The 25,735-nt window shown below is 39.4% G+C and overlaps 1 long non-coding RNA gene across 1 annotated transcript in view; it reads right to left on the bottom strand.

Moving 5' to 3' along the window:
• The window catches only part of LOC145507979 (uncharacterized), an 80,817-nt gene that overhangs the window by 10,341 nt on the left and 44,741 nt on the right, over positions 1-25,735 (bottom strand). Inside the window, exon 2 of the long non-coding RNA XR_014055268.1 lies at positions 10,546-10,633. This is a non-coding gene — a long non-coding RNA (uncharacterized LOC145507979). The remainder of the gene's footprint in view (positions 1-10,545; positions 10,634-25,735) is intronic.

Below are 25,735 nucleotides of genomic sequence, written 5' to 3'. Positions count from 1 at the left end.
TACACACATTGTATATTACATAAATGAATAAAATACAAATGCATAATCTTAGAGTTGTAGTCTCCCTCCTATTTAAAGAACTCACAAAATATCAATAAAACTCCAATTACTAGCGGGGATTGGAGAGAAACTGATCAATGCCAAAACAGGGTGAAAGAAGAGGAGAAAGGACAAAGTTACTCAAGGGCAATGAAAGAGTTCTACTCTTTGGGAACTTGTAAGAGAGAGAAGCTAAGAATAGCAGCTGAAAGCAAAAAAATAATAATAAATTTATATTAATTATTAGAGACCAAAATGGGTTAGTGGCTCAGACGTTAAAGCGTCTGCCTACAATGAGGGAGACCCGGGTTCGATCCCTGGGTCGGGAAGATCCTCTGGAGAAGGAAATGGCACTCCACTCCAGTACTCTTGCCTGGAAAATCCCATGGATGGAGGAGCCTGGTAGGCTACAGCCCATGGGGTCGCAAAGAGTCAGACACGACTGAGCAACTTCACTTTCACTTCACTTTCGCCTACATTTCCAAAGAATTCCTTCTGTTGTTCCTGAGAAACAGGATACTTAGATTTTTATATTGCTTATCTGCTTCCAGGACTAAAAGGTATCAAGAGTAAGGATATCACAAATTTCACTGGCTGATCATCTATTCACAATCACATTTCTCCACCTATTTACTACTTTATTCAGTATATTTGTGTTGAGTGTCAGGATTAGTGTTGGAAGCCCAAAGAGATTAGGCATTCAGGGACTTTTGGGGAATGAGAGGAGTAAATAAAGACTGCCAGTCACCACCATGGGTACAAGCATGGTACAGACATGGCCCATGCTTCCAAGAGTTGATAATCAAAGAAACAAGAAACTAAATTCTTAAGGTGCAAGGTAGTTGTGATCCATGTCTTAAAATGGCCATCAAGTCTTGACCAAGGGTATGGGTGACTTCTACCTGCAGGGAATAGGAAAGCTTTGTGAAGGAATATTTCAACTAGGTCTTAGAAAATGAGTAGGTTTATGACAGGTAAAGATGGCATATAAATGGATGGGGAAGGCAAAAATAAGGCCACACAAACAGATGCAAATGGGGCCTATTTGAAAGACATCAAAGAGAGGTCCTAGAGAAGAAAATTTTCTTAACATTGTTTCATAGGTACTAGTGCAATAAGGACAAAGAGTTTCAAACCTGGATGACTGAGAGGATGACTGCGGCTTTAATGACAATCTGGAAATAAAGAGCTGGAAACAGAGCATCATAGCCCAAGACAGGTTAGCACTGGAGATAGGAATTTGGATACATTCAATTTCCAGTGCAATGCAGAAGACACAGGAGACAAGGGTTCAATCCCTGAATTGGGAAAATCCCCTGGAGGAGGGCATGGCAACCCATTCTAGTGTTCTTGCCTGGAGAATCTCATGGACAGAGGAGCCTGATGGGTTACAGTCCATAGGGTCGCACAGAGTCGGACACAACTGCAGCGATTAAGCATAAGATAGCCTTGAGGTCATGACAGGGAATGAGAGGGAGAACACAGAAAGAAGAGAAGCCTGAGGAAACAGCAGAGCTAAAAGCTGTGATAATGAGGCAGAAGCAGGAAAAGATCGTGTGAAAAAGACAACAAAGTCGGAAACATAGAAGAGGAAACTGAAAGATGTTCTCCTGGAAGCCAGAGGAGGAGAGTTTCACATTGCTCAGCTGTGCAGGCCAGAAACATAGGCATGAACTTTGACACCTCTCTTTCTCTCACATCTGTATCCAGTCCATCAGGAAATCAGGTCGACCCAGTCTTTCAAATCTGCTCAGTCTGACCATTTTCACCCTTGTCATTCCCACCAGGTTTCATCCAGACCCTCATCTCCTCCTGCCTCAGATTGATGCAATCACCCTTGCTTCTACTTGTATACCCGCAGTGCTCTCAGACCAATCCCAGTGAGACTTTTCAAATGGCAGGCAGATCACATCAGTCCTCTTCCCAATAGCCCTTCACTTGCTCCCCAGTCTTTAAAAGTCAAAGAGATTACAATGACCAACAACTCTCAGTCCCCATGTGACCTCTCCACGTGTTACCTCTCCAAACTCATCTCTCACTACTTGCCCCAACTCACTCTCTCCATTCTAGCACTGCTTCTCCTAGAACCTAACAAACATATTCCTGCATTGGGGGCCTTTGCACTACAGGTCTCCCTTTTAGTTCAAATGAGAAATCTAGGGCACAAAATTCAAAGAATTAAGGTAGTACAGATGCCAATCCTGAGAGGGACTGATGCCTTAAATTTTGAGACATCTCATTTGCCTCATCCAGTCCTGGCTCTCTGTATGTTTCACAATTGATAATACAGTTCTTACTGTATATATCAATTACTTACTGTCTGCATTCTTCCTTTAGAATATAAGGACAGAAATTTTTAGTTTCTATGTTCATGGATATGTTTCCAACACAGGAACAAAAAAGGGTGGTATGGCCCAGAAACATCACATGCTGCAGATAAGTCATATAACTTAGAGATTAAAAAGTGGTTGAAAGATTTGGGATTCAATCTTCCCAAGAACACAGTCAAGGTCAGAAAGTAAAGTCTGGATGGTTAAAGAAAGATGGTTAAGAAGTGAAAGTAGTGAATAGAAGGTCTATTTTTTAGAAACAAAACAGTAATATCCTGAAGAGTAAGGTGGCAAGCATCAGTTCCTGTTCTTGGAGTTTTTCAGGGAAGGAAAGTTGAGAAGTAAGTTCTTAGCTTGCAGGGCAGAGGCAGGCTGGATAGTGGGGCTGGGCTGGTAGTCAAAGTTTGTAAGGAGAGGGATATCCATGGTTTACAGAAAAAAAGGAGAGATCCAGAGAGGACTGAGTTGTTGGAGATGCGAAAGACAGATAATGATTGGTTTGGTGAAACCTTGGGTGAAGGAAAAGAGGGGAAAACAAACCAAGAAGAGGAAATAAAAAGACCAGAAGAAGATTAATAAAAGGAATTTTCTTGAAGAGACAGTCACAACCACAAGGACTCAGTGTGACACACTGTTCATGAAACTATTACCACATCACCTATTAGTAGCTCTCACTCCTGTACTGAAAGCAAGTTTACAGCTAGGAGGAATGTCAACCAAACTGAAGACTAGTTTACAGAGGAAAGGTTCAAAGTAAAAGGTAAAAGCAGGTGAAAAACAAAATAGTCAAGTCTAAAGATATATTCACAGACAAAGGAGCTTTGCAGGTATTACTGACCCAATGGTCATGAATTTGAGCAAACTCCCGGAAGATAGTGGAGAACAGGAGCCTGGCATGCTGTAGTCCATGGGGTCAAAAAGAGTCAGATGTGACTTAGCAACTGAACAACAACAAAGATAAATGCAACTGGCATGTCCAACTCTGTGTGTGCTCAGTCATGTCCAACTCTGCGACCCCATGGACTATAGCTCATCAAGCTCCTCTGTCTATGGAATTTTCCAGGCAAGAATACAGAGTGGCTTACCATTTCCTACTCCAGAGGATCTTTCCGACCCAGGGATTGAAACTGTATCTCTTGCATCTGCTGCATTGGCAGGCAGATTCTTTAGCACTATACCACGTGGGATGTCCAACTGCTGCTGCTGCTGCTAAGTCGCTTCAGTCGTGTCCGACTCTGTGTGACCCCATAGATGGCAGCCCACCACGGTCCCCTGTCCCTGGGATTCTCCAGGCAAGAATACTGGAGTGGGTTGCCATTTCTCTCCAATGCATGAAAGTGAAAATTGAAAGTGAAGTCGCTCAGTCATGTCCGACTCTTTGCGACCCCATGGACTGCAGCCTACCAGGCTCCTCTGTCCATGGGATTTTCCAGGCAAGAGTATTGGAGTGGGGTGTCATTGCCTTCTTCAGGATGTCCAACTAGTAACGTCAAATTAATAATCTTTTTTAGTTCTTCAACAAGGAATTCCCAGTTTCTGTAGCCATTAAGAAATTCACTAATCGTCTAAACTTGCAACTTCATTTATAAATTAGTCTCGCTACCACAAGCTGTGAATGAAGGGTCCTGATCTTAGCAAGTTGGAAAACAGGGTGAAAAAAAAAGAGAGGCAATTTTCATCTCAGTGTTTTCAGCCAGCTAGAGGGATATTCAAAATCACATTTCATATGAAGTATGAGCACAAGCAATATATTCACCTGGTACTCACAAATCCCAGGGAAAGTTAATTAGCCACTTGGGGATGCAGTTACATTTTCTCTACCTTAGATGCACTGTGGGAAAAGGGCAAAAAGTTGGAATCACTTCTACTAGGAATGAGATTAGTTTATACATTGGTTTCAAGCCCTGGTTTCCCACATAAGTGAAAAATGAAACTAGAAACATATGTGCTCTGAGGTTGCATCTGATTCTCTCCTTGTTTTAACAAGGACATCTAGAATGGTGATCAGGTCTGCTGTTTCATAGCAGGACTCACTCAAGCTTTCCCCAGAGGGTTCATCAAAGTACTCATCAATATTTCATACAAGAAAACAGTGGTCACTTTTTCCAGGATCTTGAAGGATATATATATATATATATATATATATATATATATATATTCCCCCAGCCCCTGTATTCCTAGAAGCTCCATCTACACATTGTATCACTTAGTTTTTTCAAATCTATCCCAACTGGGCACATTTTCATTGTTACAGCTTCAGACAATCCTAAGAGTGGTGAATTTCATTTTTATTGCACGAAAAACGTTTAAAAATAGGAACGCTTCAACGAAAACAAATATATGTATCCAAAGCAATCAACTTCTCTTTCCAGGTTTACTCAAAATTTTGGTTAGCGCCTAAGAGACATGAGTTCGATCCCTGGAAAGCTCCCCTTAAGTAGGAAATAGCAACCCTTTCAAGTATTCTATACTGGAAAATGCCATGGACAGAGGAGCCTGGCAGGCTACAGTCTATGGGGTCGCAATGAGTCAGACACGACTGAATGGACACACAAACACACATTTTAATTGGGTGCAAGTGTCTTATCTTCTAAAGCATGACATAGCTAACCTACACATCATGAACAGTATGTGCACACCCTTTTCAGCAAATCCTTTTACTATATAGTTTCAGCCCAACAGCCACAGGTGTAAGAGGCAGCATGTCTGCAGTTCTCAATCACATTCTCTTTTATTATAGGCTATGTCAGTTTGCACAATCTATAGTGAATGTATCAGGTTTTGTGCTCTTTCAGAAGTTTCAGCCAGTGTCTATAAGCCCTTCCCTTGGTGTTCCTGAGAGCCAGAGAGCCTCAGGGAGGGGTGGACGAAATTGGAAAATATAAATAACAAATCAAAAATTACAATTGACTGGATAAACAATTTCCCTTAGTCTGTTTCTTAATAAGTGATCGATTTTATGATCAATATTCATTATTTCCCAGAACATACCAAACTGCTTATTGAACAAATGAATGGCTGAAACTACAATGACACAGAATCAAAAAGGTGAACCAATTTCTTTAATAACATGGGTTGAACTGACTGTCTCATCTTACCTGGTTGTTCCACATCACTGCACTTTTCTGCATAGCCCTTTGGAAAAAGGCTGAAGTTCAGGAAAACAGGGGAGGTAATTCATTATTCATTGCAAGAAATGGGCTTTGGGAGCACGTGTTTTTATGTGTGAGGGCTGAGTTGCAGTTTGTGCTGGGCTGTCTTTTGTCTGTTCACAGTAAATTCTCCAAGCTGCCAAGCCAGGCTCTCTCTAAACGCATTGCCTTTTGAATCTGGTGAATTCCATGGATGTGTAGAGAGTTGGAAAACCCAGAGCATATCTACTTTCTAGAAATATTTTTATTAAAACTCAAGAACATGACTAATAGAGATTTGAGGTGAAATTGTTGAGGTTAAACAAACTACTTGGTAGCCAATATCATCATTTTGTTTGCCTGTTCTATGATAACTTACAGAGAAATTAATTGAATTTAACTAATTCTGATAAACTATTATAGACATCCAGAATCTTCTACTCTGTTGTTGTTGTTCATTTGCTAAGTCATGTCTGACTTTCTGTGAACCCATGGACTGCAGCACGCCAGGCTTCCCTGTCCTTCACTATCTCCCAGATTTTGCTCATACTCATGTCCAGTGAGTCGGTGATGCCTCCAGCCATCTCATCCTCTGTCACCCCCTTCTCCTCTTGTCCTTAATTCTTCCCAGTATTAGGGTCTTTTCTAATGAGTTGACTCTTCACATCAGGTGGCCAAATAATTGGAGCTTCAGTTTCAGCATCAGTCCTTCCAATGAAAATCCAGGGTCAATTTCCTTTAGGATTGACTGATTTGATCTCCAGTGGTTCCCTTCATCATCTTGAAATAATATGATGACCCAAAGAGTTTCAGATGACTGTCTTCTCTCTAATTTTTAGTGATTCCCAATAGTCTTGTGTATATAAAAAGAGATTGTGGAGAAATGCAATTGCTCTGGCAGTTGATATTAGTACTAACTTCACCAAACTCCTGACACTAGTGTGTGAACAAACTCCAACATTTGGCAGCAGTAGTTAGCATCACCCTCACCCGGTGATGACCAGTGTCCAGGCAGGCCTCCAGCTCTGCCAAAGTACCCCTGCCCTTTGCAGCCTGCAGGGGAGTGAGGAACCACAGCAGCCTGTAAGTCCCTTTGGGGTTCTTCTTTCTCATCTCTCATCTCATAGTCCCATACTGTCTTTAATAAATGCCTAATTACCCAGCTCTATGAGAAATGCTGGCCTGATCAATTATGAAAGCAACAAATGATTAACAGGTTGAAAAAAAAAAAAAACACATCACTTACTTAAAGTCAGTCATCCAAGGCTTATCCAACTACTTAGGAAAATCTCATTAAATCAGGCTCCCCTAATTAGAAATTAGATAATTCTGACAGGAGCAAAGCTCAGTTTTACCTTTGTACTGTCTGTAAAAAAATATTTTTGCAAAGCAAAGGAATAATACATTATACAAGGCTTAATGATTTTGTAAATCTCAAGTTCTAGGGTAGATTCAGCATTCCCCTAAGTATCTTGACAGCAAGTTGTCAACCTTGAAGCTATCTTCATACTGTATATAAACCTCCATCTGCAGAAAACACTCAAAGCCTTAAATGTAAAAACATTCTTATCTATCACTAAAGGAAATATGGGAAAGACTTTACTAGATAACATAATTACAGCTGAGTCATAATTAAGGCTATTTTAATACATGTTTAAATGTCTCATTTATATTGCATCATCAGGAATTCATACAGTAAAATTTCTAGAAAACTGAGATTTTAACTTTAAGCAGAAGCATTTATTTATTTCAATTAGGGAGGGGTGGCACAGTACTTAAGTGGGCGCTGAGGCTGAGTCTACTGCCTCCACCTTGGTCAAGCTCAAGTCTTTTTCCTCAGCTTCTCATCTGTAAAATGGGGATAATAATGGTAACTCTTCCTAATATTGTTCCATTGTTCTGAATATTTAATGAGATGATACATAAAAAGTCTTTAGATCAAAGTTTATTCCACAGTAAATGCCCAATGAATGCAAATTATTATCATTTAATCCTTTTTTGAAAGAACTTATAAAAACATATTGCACAATCATCTGCCTTTTCAAACAGAATGCACAGAGCATAATTTAACCCATTCTTATTTATTCAAGGTCACCATCATGAAAATAATCCTATTATGCTATAAGGGACTGCTTTTTCCTTTATTAAGTCATGTCAAATTATCGTACTTATATTGGCCTTCAATAGTTCTTCTCCCTCTTGTCATCACTGTTCATTATGTGCTATCAATATGTCCCTGGCGTTTATAATAAAGTGCCTGATTTTACACACAATGGTCCAGATGAGTTTCTGTGAATAAAGCAATGCTTTCCTATGAAGCACATTACATATGCTTTCTGGAAGGTTTTTCGGCACTGTCAGTAAGACCTTTTCTATGTTCTGAATTTTAGTCTAGTCTTGATGACTACATTTGCTAGAGACCTGGGATCTCCATAAATAGAGTGCTATTATATTTAAAAGCACTAGGTATATATTTAGAGTTCCATAATCCAGAATTTTCACTGACATTGATCAACCCCTAGTTATTAATATTTTATAGAATTTATTTCTGTGTCTCATGAGCTCCTTTTAACCAGTACAAGGCCAATGTAATCTGAGTTGCTTATATGGATTCTATAGAGGAGAAGACTTGATAATGTACTGTTTTCTGTTCCTCTTCACCACCCACTTTCACCTATGAGTTATATCAATCTGAAAAGTATACAAGTTTGAGGGATTTTATTTTTGGTAGAATTTTTACCCAGTCTTTCATCATTTAATCTGAACTCTCTGAAATAAGGCTCACATTAGAAAAAAAAGATATGGAAAACTGTTAACAGCAAAGTTTCCAAGCATGGTGACTGCATTCCTCTAATAAGTTTTCATCCATCAGCATCAGACTCAGCGCAGAGTACAGACTTTATCTTATATGTGTTACAGTGAAGGTTTTTTCATCTCATGAAGTGTAACATAAGCTGATGTGGCACTCAGGATTTACAGAAAATAGATGTATTTTGACTCACAAGGGTAAACATGTTTTCTCCAGAGAACAGGTAGATGTTAAAAAACACAGATGTTTTAAAATGTCATATTATAAAATGCCCATCTTATTCCTCCCAATGTCAAGTATAAAGGGGCCATTATCTAATTATGTTATTTGATGGTGATCATCTGTGATGGTCAATACAAATGGCAGTGCCTTTCTGTATCTGATGACAGTGTTTCAGGAAATGGGTAAAGGAAACCAAGAAGAAAATGGAAGAAAGAGGTGAGGTGATGGCCCACCATCCCAGAAATTAAAATAATACAGTGAACAAAATGAAATCCCCTACTTCTGCTGCCAGGCTCAAGGAGAATAAGAGGAAGAAGGTTATCAACCCCAGCAGCTTTCCTGAGAGGACTTATAGTCTTTGAAAATACTGGTTTTCTCAATACCCTGTCGTGGGACCTTACTATAACACAGTTAAACTGGACAATCACCATTCAAACTCCCCCGTTGAAGACAGGCATAGGTCAGAAAAGCTATTTGAACACTTACATTTTAGGCCTCAGAAGAAAAGCCAAACCGTATTCATAATTCAAGGGACGGCAACAAATCACCCATGGGAAGATACCATCATTTGGGATTCAAATCACCTACACTTTGACCAAACACCTTTGCCATGGCTGGGGGCCATGTCCAGGTCCAGTCTGAGGACTGGCTATTCCTTGGCCCAACCCTTTTCCTTCTGGTGGGCCCAGTACAGAAGCGCACTCTGAACTGGAATATTACAGCTGCAGTGTGTGCTTTGTCCTGCCAGGCAGTTCTGAATTTCCACAAAAGTAGAAAGAAAAAATCAACTGCTGCAAAACCCTAGAATTTATGCATCATTCCCCCAGCTTCCTAGTTTTGTACATTATCATCTCCGTCTCTCCTTGAATTTCAATAACCATTCACCATCTCCAAGGACTGAGTCTATTTACTTCACTCATGTTCTCTATCAAAATCTGTTTTCAAAAAGTCGAATTAATTCATACTGAGTGACATAATTTCTTCAAGGACTTCCATATCCCAAGGAGATTTGCTTTGTAACAGAATCAGTGCTATAAATGCAGTTTCTGATTTGGGGTGTACAGTGATATACTCTGATAGAGAAGGAAAATATCAGTTCTTCTACTGGATTGACCAAAAGTTCATTTGAGTTTTTCCGTAAGATGTTTTAAAAGTTTACTAATATCTAACATAGATATTAGATTGACCCCAGTATCCCCATGCAGTCTGCCTTTCAAGTGGTCACATACCATGTAAGTTACACAAGGTACCCTACGGACAGAAAAGGAAGTCAAGTGTAGAAGGGGGGCCTCAGAATGCCTCCCTTGTCTTGTGAGACTGTTCAGCTTGCTTAGCTTTGTTCAGCTTGCTTAGCTTAAGAGATGTGTGTATTATGTTACCAAGTTGTAACTAAACAAAGCTTCACAAGTGAATTAGATTTAAAAATTTATGCAAAAAATCTTTTCATTGGCATTGTTCACAAGCTATTACAGTAAAAAGTTGAAGCTAACAGTGTCGAAGTCCTACTGGATTAACAACAGCCATGACAACCACAAAACCTTTAAAATTTGGTAAAATATTTACAATTCCCTACAAAGAGATAGAAAGGGCTCATAAAAATACTCAGAAGTATCACATAGAAGTTAGCTAATTATCTCATGACCAAGAACTAGAAAATCTTGAGACATTAATTATGAACTTGCTGACTTTTTTGGAAATAAAACATACTTGATTTGGCCTTTAATGTATAACTGGATGTTTCAACCATGCGTAAGAAACAGTGCATTAAAACCAAAACCAAAAAACTAAAACTTAGACAATGGAAATAATGTTTAAAAATTAGTATTTAGAATCATTTCCATTTTAATATGCTTTTATTAATGAAAATGATATGTCTGTCACCTGTAAAAAGTTCTCATATCTTCATATTTCTTAACAACTTGAAAATAGAATATTGTGACCTGTTTAAAAATCCCCTAGGAAAAAACTCTCAGAGGAATTTAAACTCATTTGTTAAAAATATTAAAGTGCATACCTTCTAATTAGCTTGCAAAGACAACGAATTAGCATCAAGAAAGATGGACATTTGCTTGCCAAGGAGCAACACAATTGCCTGAATAGTGCTGGAGGAAAAGAAAAACTGGGTATCACAAATTGGTAAAAGCAGCCACAATGTCTCTTTTCATTTTACCTACATACTTTAATGAAGCATTTGTCTTAGCTATAAAAGACATTAAAATAAAATTTTAAAATAAGCTGAACTTAGAACCAAATCAAGTAATATCACAAGGTATTTAAACCAAGATGATAAATATTTTTGAATTATAACTAATCATAGTCATAATAATAATAATTTTGTGACAATAAAGGGCTTTGCACCATTACTAAATGAAATATTTTATTTCACTTTTGTTTCCTCCAGTTAAAATGCTTGCATATGTTCTATTATGTATGACCATATTCATGTAATACTGCATATATAATTTATAAATCAATAAATATGTGTATTTGGGGCTAAGTACTCAAAAAAGTTTATTGATTTGATATATAATTTTAGAACTCTGAGCAACTACTACTTTTAGGAGGTTCACTTTTACTTCCTTCTTCTAACCCTTTCAATAAAATTTCTCAGGTGGAATTTCCAATTTTAGCAAATAAATGAAAAATGTGGGCACAGAAAAGTCTTTCCTTTTACCTCTGAAGGTGTGCTCAGAATCCACCTATGTGTAAAGCAATCTTTAGCACTAATCCCACCTCAAAGCTGAACTAGAGAAGTGTGGTGGGGCTAACAGACACAAATAAAAGTTTGTATAGTCAGTAGCTGCACAATATGCTACTGGAGATCAGTGGAGAAATAACTCCAGAAAGAATGAAGAGATGGAGCCAAAGCAAAAGCAACACCCAGTTGTGGATGTGACTGGTGATGGAAGTAAAGTCCGATGCTGTAAAGAGCAATATTGCATAGGAACCTGGAATGTTAGGTCTATGAATCAAGGAAAATTGGAAGTGGTCAAACAGGAGATGGAACGTCAACATTTTAGGAATCAGCGAACTAAAATGGACTGGAAAGGGTGAATTTAGCTCAATATATCTACTACTGTGGGCAAGAATCCCTTAGAAGAAATGGAGTAGCCCTCATAGTCAACAAAAGAGTCCAAAATGCAGTACTTGGATGCAATTTCAAACCTGACAGAATAATCTGTTTGTTTCCAAAGCAAACCATTCAATATTATGGTAATCCAAGTCTATGCCCTGACTTAGTAATGCTGAAGAAGCTGAAGTTGAACAGTTCTATGAAGACCTACAAGACCTTTTAGAACTAACACCCCCAAAAGATGTCCTTTTCATTATAGGGGACTGGAATGCAAAAGTAGGAAGTCAAGAAGCACCTGGAGTAACAGGCAAATTTGGCCTTGGAGTACAGAATGAAGCAGGGCAAAGGCTAAGAGAGTTTTGCACTGGTCATAGCAAACACACTCTTCCAACAACACAAGAGAAGACTCTACACATGGACATCACCAGATGGTCAACACAAAATCAGATTGATTATATTCTTTGCAGCCAAAGATGGAAAAGCTCTCTACAGTCAGCAAAAACAAGACCGGGAGCTGACTGTGGCTCAGATTATGAACTCCTTATTGCCAAATTCAGACATAAAATGAGGAAAGTAGGGAAAACCACCAGAGCATTCAGGTATGACCTAAATCAGATCCCTTATGATTATACAGTGGAAGTGAGAAATAGAGTCAAGGGAATAGATCTGATAGAGTGCCTGATGAACTATGGACGGAGGTTTGTGACATAGTACAGGAGACAGGGATCAAGACCATCCCCAAGAAAAAAAAATGGAAAAAAGCAACATGGCTATCTGAGGAGGCCTTACAAATAGCTGTGAAAAGAAGAGAAGTAAAAAGCAAAGGAGAAAAAGAAAGATATACTCATTTGAATGCAGCATTCCAAAGAATAGCAAGGAGAGAGAAGAAAGCCTTCCTCAGTGAACAGTGCAAAGAAATAGAGGAAAACAATAGAATGGGAAAGACTAATGATTTCTTCAAAAAAATTAGAGATACCAAGGGAACATTTCATGCAAAGATGGACTCAATAAAGGACAGAAATGGTATGGACCTAACTGAAGCAGAAGATATTAAGAAGAGGTGGCAAGAATACACAGAAGAACTGTATAAAACAGATCTTCATGACCCAGATAATCACAATGGTGTGATCACTCACCTAGAGCCAGACATCCTGGAATGTGAAGTCAAGTGGGCCTTAGGAAGCATCACTACAAACAAAGCTAGTGGAGGTGACGGAACTCCACTTGAGCTATTTCAAATCCTAAAAGATGATGCTGTGAAAGTGCTGCATTCAGTATGCCAGCAAATTGGGAAAAGTCAGCAGTGGCCACAAGACTGGAAGAGGTCAGTTTTCATTCCAATCCCAAAGAAAGGCAATGTCAAAGAATGCTCAAACTACTGCACAATTGCACTCATCTCACACGCTAGCAAAGTAATGCTCAAAATTCTCCAAGCCAGGCTTCAACAATATGTGAACCATGAACGTCCAGATGTTTAAGCTGGATTTAGAAAAGGCAGAGGAACCAGAGATCAAATTGCCAATATCCGTTGGATCATCAAAAAAGCAAGAGAGTTCCAGAAAAACATCCATTTCTGCTATATTGACTATGCCAAAGCCTTTGACTGTGTGGATCACAGTAAACTGTGGAAAATTCTGAAAGAGATGGGAATACCAGAACACCTTACCTGCCTCTTGTGAAAGCTGTATGCAGGTCAGGAAGCAACAGTTAGAACTGGACATGGAACAACAGACTGGTTCCAAATAGGGAAAGGAATATGTCGAGGCTGTATATTGTCACTCTGCTTGTTTAACTTATATGCAGAGTACATCATGAGAAATGCCAGGCTGGATGAAGCACAAGCTGGAATCAAGATTGCTGGGAGAAATATCAATAACCTCAGATATGTAGATGATACCACCCTTATGGCAGAAAACGAAGAACTAAAGCACCCCTTGATTAACGTGAAAGAGACGAGTGAAAAAGTTGGCTTAAAGCTAAACATTCAGATAACTGAGATCATCGCATCCAGTCTCATTACTTCCTGGAAAATAGATGGGTAAACAGTGAAAACAGTGGCAGACTTTATTTTTCTGGGCTCCAAAATCACTGCAGATGGTGACTGCAGCCATGAAATTAAAACACTCGTACTCCCTAGAAGGAACATTATGACCAACCTAGACAGCATACTAAAAAGCAGAGACATTACTTACAAAGGTCCGTCTTGTCAAGGCTATGGTTTTTCCAGTCATCATGTATGGATGTGAGAGTTGGACCATAAAGAAAACTGAGCACCGAAGAATTGATGCTTTTGAACTGTAGTGTTGGAGAAGACTCTTGAGAATCCCTTGGACTGCAAGGAGATCCAACTAGTCCATCCTAAAGGAAATCAGTCTGAGTGTTCATTGGAAGGAATGATATTGAAGCTGAAGCTCCAATACTTTGGCCACCTGATGCGAAGAACTGACTCATTTAAAAAGACCCTGATATTGGGAAAGATTGAAGGCAGGAGGAGAAGGGGAAGACAGAGGACGAGATGGTTGGATGGCGTCACTGACTCAATGGCCATGAGTTTAAGTATACTCGGGAGTTGGTGATGGACAGGGAGGCCTGGCGTGCTGCAGTCCATGGGGTTGCAAAGAGTCGGACACGACTGAGCGACTGAACTGAACTGAACTGAACTGAATACAAGTGGGCTAGCGGTTAGCCTAAAGTGGAAAAATGTGACATTTCTAGTTATTCATTTGTTTCAAAGATCTTTCTTGAGTTCCAACAGGCTCTACCCCAGATTCCGGAGAAACAGAGTTAACTTTACAATTCATTCATTCTTGGAAGAAGTAGACACAGCTCATCTTCTCTTTGCCTAGGGAGGACCCACAAGAATCCTATCTTAGCCCCTCTGTGAAACAGTTATACAAATTGCATTTGCAGTGTATCTTTAAATTGCAGGGAGCAGAAGCGCACCTGTGATTTTAAAATATTCCTAACAGTGTCCTCTGGATATGCTCCACCTTCAGCTACAAACATTCTGCCGGCAAAGCTATTCCAGTCACTCTATTTCCTTCCTCAGCCCTTCTGTTCCTCTGCCCACACATTTCAGGAAACTACCAGAAGCCACCAGGCAGGCAGCTGCCACCGAACACCGAGTAAGGATGATTTTAACTTCTTGGGGTACTTTTTCCAAATGCCAGAAAAAGCAGAATCGGAGAAAATTAGCCATCTGACCATGGCACCACGCAGGCAAGAGGGCAAGTTCTATTCTGCCCCCAGTTATAGAAGAGGGCAACTATTTCAAGATCTGTTTTGTGTGCTGTGGTTCAGAAACATTTCTCCTGAATATACACCGGCAAAATCACTCAGACCTTTGATACAGTCCTGAGAAAATACCAAAAATCTGTAAAACAGGCTTACCACTGCACAACACACTCCCATGGGAGATTGGGGCTATGGTTTCCCTCTTCTCTTTAGGTTCCTTCTTTCCAGCTTTCAAAGAAACATTCATATCAGAACTTAATGAAAACAATGTGAAACAACAAGATAACATCGTTTCAGAACAGACATGTATGTAGAGAAAGTATAAAGAAATGCACCAACCAAATTCATTATATTTCTCACATAGAGGGGAGAAAGAGCAATGTCAGCAGGGAGGGAACCCTCTACTAGGAGGTAAGCTCTGTGTCCAAAACTGGGGTGGAGGGGCTGCTGGGTGATTGTCACAAGTTTCACTATCTCTTGGGAGTCTTAAGTATAGATTGTATTACATTTTTTTTATAACCCTAATGTCTTTGATTCCATATGACACCAACGTTTTCATTACCTAAACACTCAGGAGAAAGAGACTGAGACCTGGAATCAGATAAGTCAAAGTCAAAACCAGCTCTGTCACTTACCAGGTTAGGTAGTTTTCTTAATCTGTCTAAGCATTGGTTTTATTCATCTGAAAAATATGCAGAAATCATAGTATCTATTTCAAAGATTGTTGGAAGAAATAAAGTCATGAATGCAAGAACTGAGTATTGTGCATAGTATATATGAAGTACTCGATCATTGTTGTTGTTTTAGTAGCTAAATCGTGTCCAACTCTTTTGAGACCCCGTGGACTGTAGCCCTCCAGGCTCCTCTGTCCATGGAATTTTCCAGGCAAGAATACTAGAGTGGGTTGCCATTCCCTTCTCCAGGGGATCTTACCAACCCAAGGAAAGCACCCATGTCTCCTGCATTGGCTAAGCAAATTCTTTACCACTGAGCCAACAGAGAAGTGTTAGTCATCATCAGTTATTACTCTACGCTTTCTCAATGACTCACCTACTAACAATCTACTCAAATTTGGACTGTATTCGCTGAGCAGCCCTTTTCATCTGGTCCTTCTTAAGTAGCAAGCTAAGCATAGGGTACCAAAAGATATGAATATCCATCAGAGGAAGCCATGCCCTTTGAGCCCAAATTCCACATTCCCCAATGTCTTAAAACAAACATCCTCTGCGTCAGAAAGCAGCCACTCATATTATTTTTAGCTTCAGGGATTAGGAATGGATTGCCTCTAGTGTTAATGCACCAGAAAGTGGTTTTATTTGACACTAATACCAGAATAGTTTCACTGTAATCTAGATACCATATACATATGTTCAGCATGTTGGTTTTCCCACAGTTCTAGGCCTGAACATTATGATAACAATATACACAAAAATATAGTGACCACAAACAGGTACTCAGTATCAGTGTCTTTAGCTGTCTGAAACCAAGAACTTCCGTAGCATATAAGGCAACTTCTAAGAATTTTGCCTCAAGACAAAACTGCCCAGCATTGACCAATACTACCTGGCAGCATAAAATACCATCAGATATCCTTCCCGCTGAAAGGTTTCCCATGGAATAATGCAACTCTGACATACAATGGGATGCATTCAGCCCTTAAGTTGCCATCTCTGCAGAAATGTTGGCTGTTCTCCATAGACTGAGGATGGCTCTGTGAGAGACTAAAGAGGTAATTTCAACAGCAGCATCGGTCGCTTGGCTAGTTGTTATCGGCATTGCTCAGGGAGCCATGAGGGTGGGAGTTAATCCAGGAGAGGTTTCAAAGCCTTTGCTAGTAGCATAAAGACCACATCTGCTGCCTGACCACTGGCCATGGCCAATGAGCAAAGCCAAGACGCGTTCTATTTTGTGATTTTGTTCACTCTCCTCGTAGTGGTAAATCTACCCATGTTTACTGTGGAAAGTTTATTTTACATACATTTATCTACAGGATTTGTGGAAAGGCTGCATTTTTCTTTGGAGTTGCCTAATCCATGAAGTTGGTGATGGACAGGGAGGCCTGGCGTGCTGCAATTCATGGAGTCGCAAAGAGACACGACTGAGCGACTGAACTGAACTGAACTGAATCCATGAACTTTAAGCAGGTGTGTCCTCTGGTTTCAGGATGTGGCTGATAAATGAAGAAGGCCACTCCTTTTATCTTTTAGGTTGATTATCCCTGATCTTGAAGATAAACTGACTCAATTATTATCATTGACTTTCAGCTCTCAGCCACAACCCACACCAGTCAACCTTTGCATTGTGATCAGGTACTCTCATTTACCAGCAATTTATCTGTCTTAGTCTGTGGCTCCATGGAGGTTTCTGTTACCTCAAATCCAAGTCTGAGTCCTGTTTAGAATCAGGATTTCGTGACTATAGGCCTATATGTGGTCAACAGCAGGAATGCCCTATCTGAATAAATCCACTGTAGGTGCCATATTCTTTATAAGATGTACACTTACAACACTGTCTTTAGTTTGAGATTAGTCCTTCCAGGTATCTAGTGATATCTGCTTTTCAGCTCAGAGATCTCTTCTGGAACATTACTGAGGATCACAAGGTAGAGGCAATATCTCATTATCAAAAACAGCATTTCTCTACACCAGATTCTGCTCTCTCTATCATGCCCCCAGGTCCCCACCCCCACTCAGTTTCCTCCTAATCTACAGCTCTTAGACACTGATATGAATGAGATCCAAGTTCAGAACTCATCATTACTTTCTACTTGTTTGTATCAAGCATAATATACTGAGAGTCAGGATGTCTTTTAATTACATAAAGATGAGAGTATACTCTCAAAGGACTTTCACTTTAAAAAACAAAAACAGCCCAGATGTAAAGAAATTGACCTCAAACACATGAAACATAATTTAAGTACTAAAACAAAATATACAGTTTCATCTATAAACATGTCTTTAGGTCTGTTTTGATGTAAAACTTCCATTGCTTTTCTGGACTGGCTTCAAAACAGTCCTTTTTTCTCCAAAAGCTCTGTTTAAGGAAAGATCTATGTTGGTCTGAGCTCTTACATTTTTCTGATTCAAACTTAAGCAGACTGGCATTGTGCATATCATGCACATAAATTTATAAGCATACAATTTCTTGAAAATTGACCTCAAAGAAGTATGTGAATGGGCCTCAAACAATGGTTGGCAAATAATAATAATGGGCACTCAATACATCCAAAAGATGAATTCAACCATTTTGTCATAAATTATGATTTACATTTTTTTCTATGTAAGATTCTACAAGAGACAATGATTATTCTTTCTTGCATTAATATCTAAATTCTAGCTCCAGAAAAAAACTTGGAAAAGAGAGTTAGGGACACTTACATATGCATTCCAAGAGGAAAATAGAAACACAGGCAAATTCTATAAGAACAACCTATAACTGGTGAACCTGTTATCAAACACTTTCTTCCAAAATTCTATAGCATTAAGAGGTCTATTTTCATGGGGTTAAAAAAAACAAAACAAAACAGAAATATCCTTTAAAAAAGTAAAACTCTCACAAGAGAAAAAATTAATTAATGAAGAAACATGGTCATTCATTCAATTTTTCTCTGGCAGCCATTTTGTTTCCTACTCAGTATATAAAGTCAGTAACTCTAAAATAATAAAAATGGGATGGGAAAACTCCTTAGTAATGAAACACTTGAAATGAGCTCCCTAAATACTTTAACTAGCATTTAATTTATTTTTAATCAGGTGCTTATCATTTGTTAAATAAATTCCAAAGGTCCCAAGATTCCACAGCCCTTAGATAGGCTAATCTCCCATTGGGAAGCAACACATATTAAATAGTTGCTAAACCTTGGTAAATACACTTTTAATAATTAATTCTAGAAGTATTTAACTTGCAGTAATATACCAGATATTTTCAGCAATATTGTAATCCATGGGATATTGCCAAGGGATTTCTCAGATTAACACAATTGGGTCCCCAAGTCCCATCTGTATACCTCATTCTGAATTAACAGCAGGTGATTCAACACATGGCTCCCAGCCTCTCTGTGTCTGAGTGACCAATGATTTTATTACCCTATCAGTGAGATCAAATCAGTGAAATGCATCAGCTAAGGAAATGCTTACTAAGGGATGAGACAAACAGTGGCTTGCAAGTCAACCTGGGTTTTCGAAAATGATAACTACTGAAAAGAAAAATTACTTTTCCTGTTGAGATGTGTAAATATTATGTAGATATTCTAACTCAATCTCTATGATGGATGGTGCTCAATTTTAAACGTATTTCAGTAATGCTTTAATTTAATAGGATGGAAGATACCCAAGATGTTGAAGGATCAAGGTGAGAATAAATTTTCTTGCACAGATGGTTTGGTCTTCTTTCTTAAAATCCCTGGGATTCTTACACTTCTCACTCCATAAAAACAAGGCTTTGCTTTCTTTCCTTCTCTAAAAAGCCAGTTTTATATATACTCTATATGGCCGGTCCAGTTCCGCTGAGCTTTCTCTAACATGATTTTCGTTTCTCCCACCCCTTATTGGTCGTAAACTGCAACTCAGTTTAGTTCAGTCACTCAGTCATGTATGACTCTTTGTGACCCCATGGACTGCAGCACACCAGGATTCCCTGCCCATCACCAATTCCTGGAGCCTTCTCGAACTCATGTCTATCGAGTCAGTGATGCCATCCAACCATCTCATCCTCTGTTGTTCCCTTCTCCTCCTGCCTTCAATCTTTCCCAGCATCAGGGTCTTTTCCAATGAGTCAGCTCTTCGTATCAGGTGGCCAAAGTATTGAAGCTTCAACTTCAGCATCAGTCCTTCCAATGAACACCCAGGACTGATCTCCTTTAGGATGGACAAGTTGGATCTCCTTGCAGTCTAAGAGACTCTCAAGAGTCTTCTCCAACACCACAGTTGAAAAGCATCAATTCTTTGGCGCTCAGCTTTCTTCATAGTCCAACTCTCATATCCATACATGATGACTGGAAAAACCATAGCCTTGACTAGATGGACCTTTGTTGGCAAAATAATGTCTCTGCTTTTTAATATACTGTATAGGATTGTCATAGCTTTTCTTTCAAGGAGTCAGAGTCTTTTAATTTCGTGGCTGCAGTCACCATCTGCAGTGATTTTGGAGCCCAAAAAAATAAAGTCTGTCAATGTTTCCACTGTTTCTCCATCTATTTGCCATGAAGTGATGAGACCAGATGCCATGATCTCAATTTCATGGATGTTGAGTTTTAAGTCAACTTTTTCCATCTCCTCTTTCACTTTCATCAAGAAGCTCTTTAGTGCTTCACTTTCTGCCATAAGGGTGGTGTTATCTGCATATCTGAGGTTATTGATATTTCTCCCAGCAATCTTGATTCTAGCTTGTGCTTCATCCAGCCTGGCATTTCTCATCATATACTCTGCATATAAGTTAAACAAGCAGGGTGACAATATATAGCCTTAACATACTCCTTCCCCAATTTACAACCAGTCTGTTGTTCTATGTCCAGTTTTAACTGTTGCTTCCTGACCTGCACACAGATTTCTCAGGAGGCAGGTAAGGTGGTCTGGTATTCCCATCTCTTGAAGAATTTTCCACAGTTTGTTGTGATGCACACATTCAAAGGCTTTGGCGTAGTCAATAAAGCAGACGTAGATGTTTCTCTGGAACTCTCTTGCTTTTTCAATGATCCAGCAGATGTTGGCAATTTCATCTCTGGTTCCTCTGCCTTTTCTAAATCCAGCTTGAACATCGGGACATTCATAGTTCACATACTGTTGAAGCATGGCTTGGAGAATTTTAAGCATTACTTTGCTATTGTGTGAGATGAGTGCAATTATGTAGTAGTTTAAGCATTCTTTGGCATTGCCTTTCTTTGGGATTGGAATGAAAACAGACCTTTTCCAGTCCTGTGGCCACTGCTCAGTTTTCCAAATTTGCTGACATATTGAGTGCAGCACTTTCACAGCATCATCTTTTAGGATTTGAAATAGCTCAACTGGAATTCCATCAGCTTTGTTCATAGCGATGCTTCCTAAGGCCCACTTGACTTCGCATTCTAGGATGTCTGGCTCTAGGTGAGTGATCACGCCATCGTGATTGTCTGGGTCATGAAGCTCTTTTCTGTATAGTTCTTCTGTGTATTCTTGCCACCTCTTCTTAATATCTTCTGCTTCTGTTAGGTCCATACCATTTCTGTCCTTTATGGTGCCCATCTTTGCATGGAATGTTCCCTTGGTATCTCTCATTCTCTTGAAGAGATCTCTAGTCTTTCCCAGTCTATTGTGTTCCTCTATTTCTTTGCACTGATCACTGAGGAAGGCTTTCATATCTCTCCTTGGTATTCTTTGGAACTCTGCATTCAAATGGGTATATCTTTCCTTTTCTCCTTTGCATTTAGCTTCTCTTCTCAGCATTTGTAAGGCCTCCTCAGACAACCATTTTGCCTTTTTGAATTTCTTTTTCTGGGGGATGGTCTTGATCACTTCCTCCTGTACAATGTCTCAAGCTGTATGTTAAAACTGAAGTCAGGCAGTTACCCTTGTCTGGAGCGGAAACAGGCCACTTCCCGACCCGGACTGACAGAGACCACAGGCTGACCAGCAGATGGTGCTGCTGAGCAGGCAGCCGCAGGGGCTGTGGACTCCTTGGCGCTCCAGGACTGCCTACCCGACTATCTCTAGAGGATGTCTTCTATTAATAATACAGCTAGTCAGTTATCCCACTGAGGAAGGGCTTCTCCTTTCCCCATCTCCTTTTCCTCCACTTCTTTTTTCAGTTTCATAAATGTGTTCTTTGTAGTCTTAAAAAATAAATAAATAAATAAATAACAGCCATGGCCTGTCCCCAGCACCGTTCCTGCAGGGCATGGTGGAATACCGGTGTAAACAGGCACGTGCCCCGCGGCCTTTTCACTCAAAAAGAAGTCTCCTGCTTCCCGCACTGGCTAACGGAAGCTCGCGCCAACGACGATGTTTTAGTAGTGATAAAAATCAAACATTTTCTGGAGCCATTATAGTCTAAAATGCTAATGCAGTTTACTTTTTAAAAGGTGATCGATAGATGGGGGAAAGTGCCCATAAATTACTAAAGGCAAAAAACGGTCTATTAGCTCGCCGTGGATTTTGCAATATTTGTTGGTCACTGTGTTTTACTGGGGGCGTGGCTGGAGGGGAGAGGATTTTTAATTTGCTGAAATCTTGAGTTTTGCTTTCTTTTGTTTTTAAATACCTGTCTTTGTCTTTCTCTTTTCAAGAGGGCCATTTTTTAACATGAGTCATTTAGGAAATGTAATTCTAATGCAGTATAGCTATAGGTTTCAATTAAGGTTCTACCTTTCTGACAGCCTTTACATTACATGTTTTATGAAATCATTAACTATTGTCATGTTTCTATTATGATACTATTAGGAAATAAAGAGACTTATGTAAATGGAGATGTAAAAGAAATGTATGACAGTTACTCGGAGCAACATCTGTGCACTATCATACATGCTCACACTAATTTTCTAAAGATTGTTCCATTCATTATAGAGCATTGTTAGTTGCAGTGGCACAACCCTTATTTCCATGCATTTAGGGAATGAGGCAGAGAGTGGGTAAATGAGAGCCTAATCAATACCACTTTTCATTTTGCATCTAATGTGCTGCCTTTCCCTTTCCTTTCCTCATGCACAAATCCAAAAAAGATCCTGACGTTACAGTCATAAAATGTAATTCTTCTGCAGAAACACAGACAATAATGCTTTCTGTATTCAGGCGTATTGCATATTCTAATGGCATTTGGCTAAATTGAGTATGGATTTAACATCAAAGGCTTCATGAATTTTTCAAATGAGATATTAAAGTCAATATTTCAAGTGAAAGATATTTCAATTTAGTTGCATACACAACAATAAAAAACTTCTACAAGGTGGAGGTACTAGTGGCTGTAGCAGTATTAGTTCATTCAAGAAATTATTAGTTTATAAGAAAATCAAACACAAGGTTGTGATATGGCAACGACTCTGAATAAATTAGACTAACCGATATGTACTAGTGTACTTTATCTCTTGCAGGCTAAGCAGTACGCTTGCCACAGGCATGTTCAGGGCTCCTGGCTGATTTTTTCTAAACTGTTGATTAGCGTGAAGATTTGCATTGCCATTTCATAAATCTCCTTATTTTCATTTGTACTCGTGAGAGACTTAGAATATATGAAACAGAGCAGTTTTTCACCTTGTATTTAAAGTGGATCTTACTTTAAGGTGTCAATACCTAAAGTGGTTCTCCATGGAGATTCTGAATGTCGCCTTCTGGGAAGGCTGGAGGATGCTCAGATGTAGCATGGATGTGTAGGGCCGTGGCTTGCTGACAGGCATCCATACCACGGCAGGTCGCTGATACCTTTAAACAACACATGAATGCTTGTATTTCTACAGCATCTTTCCACAGAGGAAGTCATAGCTCATCCAAACATGTTATCTCATTCACTTAACCAAATCTCCAATGAAGAAGGGAATAGCATAGAATATCTTCATCCCCATTTCACAGATCGGCAAATGTAAGGCACAAAACATGAAAATGACTTGCTTTCCTGCTGACCTGTGGCTTTGAGGGGAATGCTTTAACAGAGAAATCAGCACTAAAACCACGATTGGGACTACATCTCCTGATTTCCAGACCAAAGTTCTAAATATTGAACCAACATGCATCGTCTTCAGCTATGATGCCAGCTTAAATGTGCATTGTCTGCCTGGCTTTGCTATAGGCACATAGAAAGGCCTTAGTTTGCATTTTCTGCATAGCAGCCCCCATCTTCCTTCTTCGTTTTGACTACTGCAAACTTACAGTGCCTTTTATTCAGTATTTTCAAGCTCTTCATCAGTTTAATTATGGATTAACTCTCAACCTCAGATAAACATTCTGTATTCACAGATACTTTAGGTAATAAAGACTAAAGCAACTCACACACCCAGCATCCTAGAAGAAATGACCATTCCTGGATGATGACAAGCAGCCCCAACCAGCTGACCTGTATGCAAAATGCCTTTCTGGAGTTCACAGTTAAGCAAGACACTGAACAATGCATATGCACTCAGCTCTGCTTCATGCCTGTTAACCCATCTGCTACCAGTACATTATTTAAACCAGCCTCATTGTCCCTCATTTTATGGAGGTCTCTTAGAAGAGATGGCATTTTAAAGACCCAACAACCCTGAAAAGCATGAAGATTTCATTCTGTAATTTGAAGAATGACCGCCCATCTTTAGAAGAGGAAAAATCCTAACTCCATAAATACCCTGTAATGAGGAAAATAGGAAGATACACACTCACCACAAGTGTTTGTTTTGTTTTGTTTTTTTTAAACAAGAGAAAAATATTAGAGCCATCTCTTCTTGATGTTTCAAAGGACATGGAGTCCCCTTGGAGACTGTTTTCCATTGGCCTAACACACACTGTACCTGCAAAATACTCACTTCACCTGTTTACTAAAGACTCACATGACAGGACTTTTTTTGCAATTGGATTGCACACAGCTATTTTTCAATGTATCTATACCCACCCCGATAACAACAACAAAAAGCCTCCAGAACTGAAGATTGTTTCTTTGCTTCATTACATCCAAATGATCAGACTCATTTCAATCTCAATTCTCAAACTTCCCTCCCTCCCTTTATTCTTCTTTTAAGGGACCCTATTATAGGGAGGAAAAACAAACGAGAACAAAGCTACAATTCAATGCTCATTGTAAGGCTTTTGGTTATAACAGTGCTCCTGGGCATGACTATTACATATTGGCTTCTTTGGAAAGCTGTTGATCTTTTGATGTTTATCATTTCTTAATTTAAACTGTAAAAGGGAACTTTGTGGAGAACTAGACTTGTCTCTAACCAAGGTCTGTATTAAAACTCAGCTCAGGCAGTGAATGAAAGTGGAAGCTGTGGACTCAAACTATTCCCTCATCAGCCCCTGTCCATATTGTAAAACCAGTGAGCTGTTTGGCACAGAAGGAAAGAGATGGGAAAACTCAAGAACCGAAACCCAGGCCGACCATGTACCTAAGAGCCACGAATATAAACACAGAAGGAAGTGTTAGCTTAGCTCTAGAAGGTGGCAAGGGGAACATCAGAGGTTTATGTGATATTCAGTGTTCATATTCCTAAAAGAAAGTGCACATTTTAAAATTTTCACTGCACATCTGTGTATTGCTACGTTTTTAAGGGCCTGCTAGGACTGGAATTACAGGAGATTTGAAGCCCACAACAGAGTAGCTCTGGCAAAGCTGCATGGGGGAGGAAGGCTACTGAAAATCATGGGGGGAAAGGCAGAGCCTGTGCCAAAGAGGAACATTAAAAAGGGTTCTAGCCGAGGAAACTGTCAGCTTTATATATGGGAACTTGAAATGGAAAAATTGGTAGTGCCACTGAACCTGAACAGCAGCTGTGAAATCAGAATTTACTCCCTAATCTGAATTAACTAATCAAAACCAGGTCACTCCTCCGCCTTCCCTCCACTACCCACCGCATCGCCCCTGGGTTATTTTTCATGACCAATCGCCTTTTGCAGCAAAATAAATAAAGAGCAACAAAACCAGAAATACTAAAGGTCAAAGTTTCCCTGCAAGACCCAATGCACTTGAGATTTATCAATGGAGGAAAAAAACACAGATTTTCTACCTTTCATCTTTGCATCTTTGTGATACATAGACTTAGTGAAAAAGAGCAAGGTGACGTGTGTGTCATCCACAAATACAAACCAAGAAGGGTTTTTAAATGATGACTTCTGAGATCTAAGCTCAAAAGAGAACTAAAAGGGAAAGACTGCATGGTGCCAGAGGAACACTGTGCTAGTAATTTTTAAAAATTCAGTTTTGCAGCTAATTTCATACTCAAGCACTTTTTGATCAAGCATAA

Source organism: Giraffa tippelskirchi, chromosome 5 (genome assembly GCF_054371585.1).
Source record: "Giraffa tippelskirchi isolate mGirTip1 chromosome 5, T2T-mGirTip1v1.2.pri, whole genome shotgun sequence".
Taxonomy (NCBI): Eukaryota; Metazoa; Chordata; class Mammalia; order Artiodactyla; family Giraffidae; genus Giraffa; species Giraffa tippelskirchi.
This window is presented reverse-complemented; position numbering and strand designations above follow the sequence as displayed.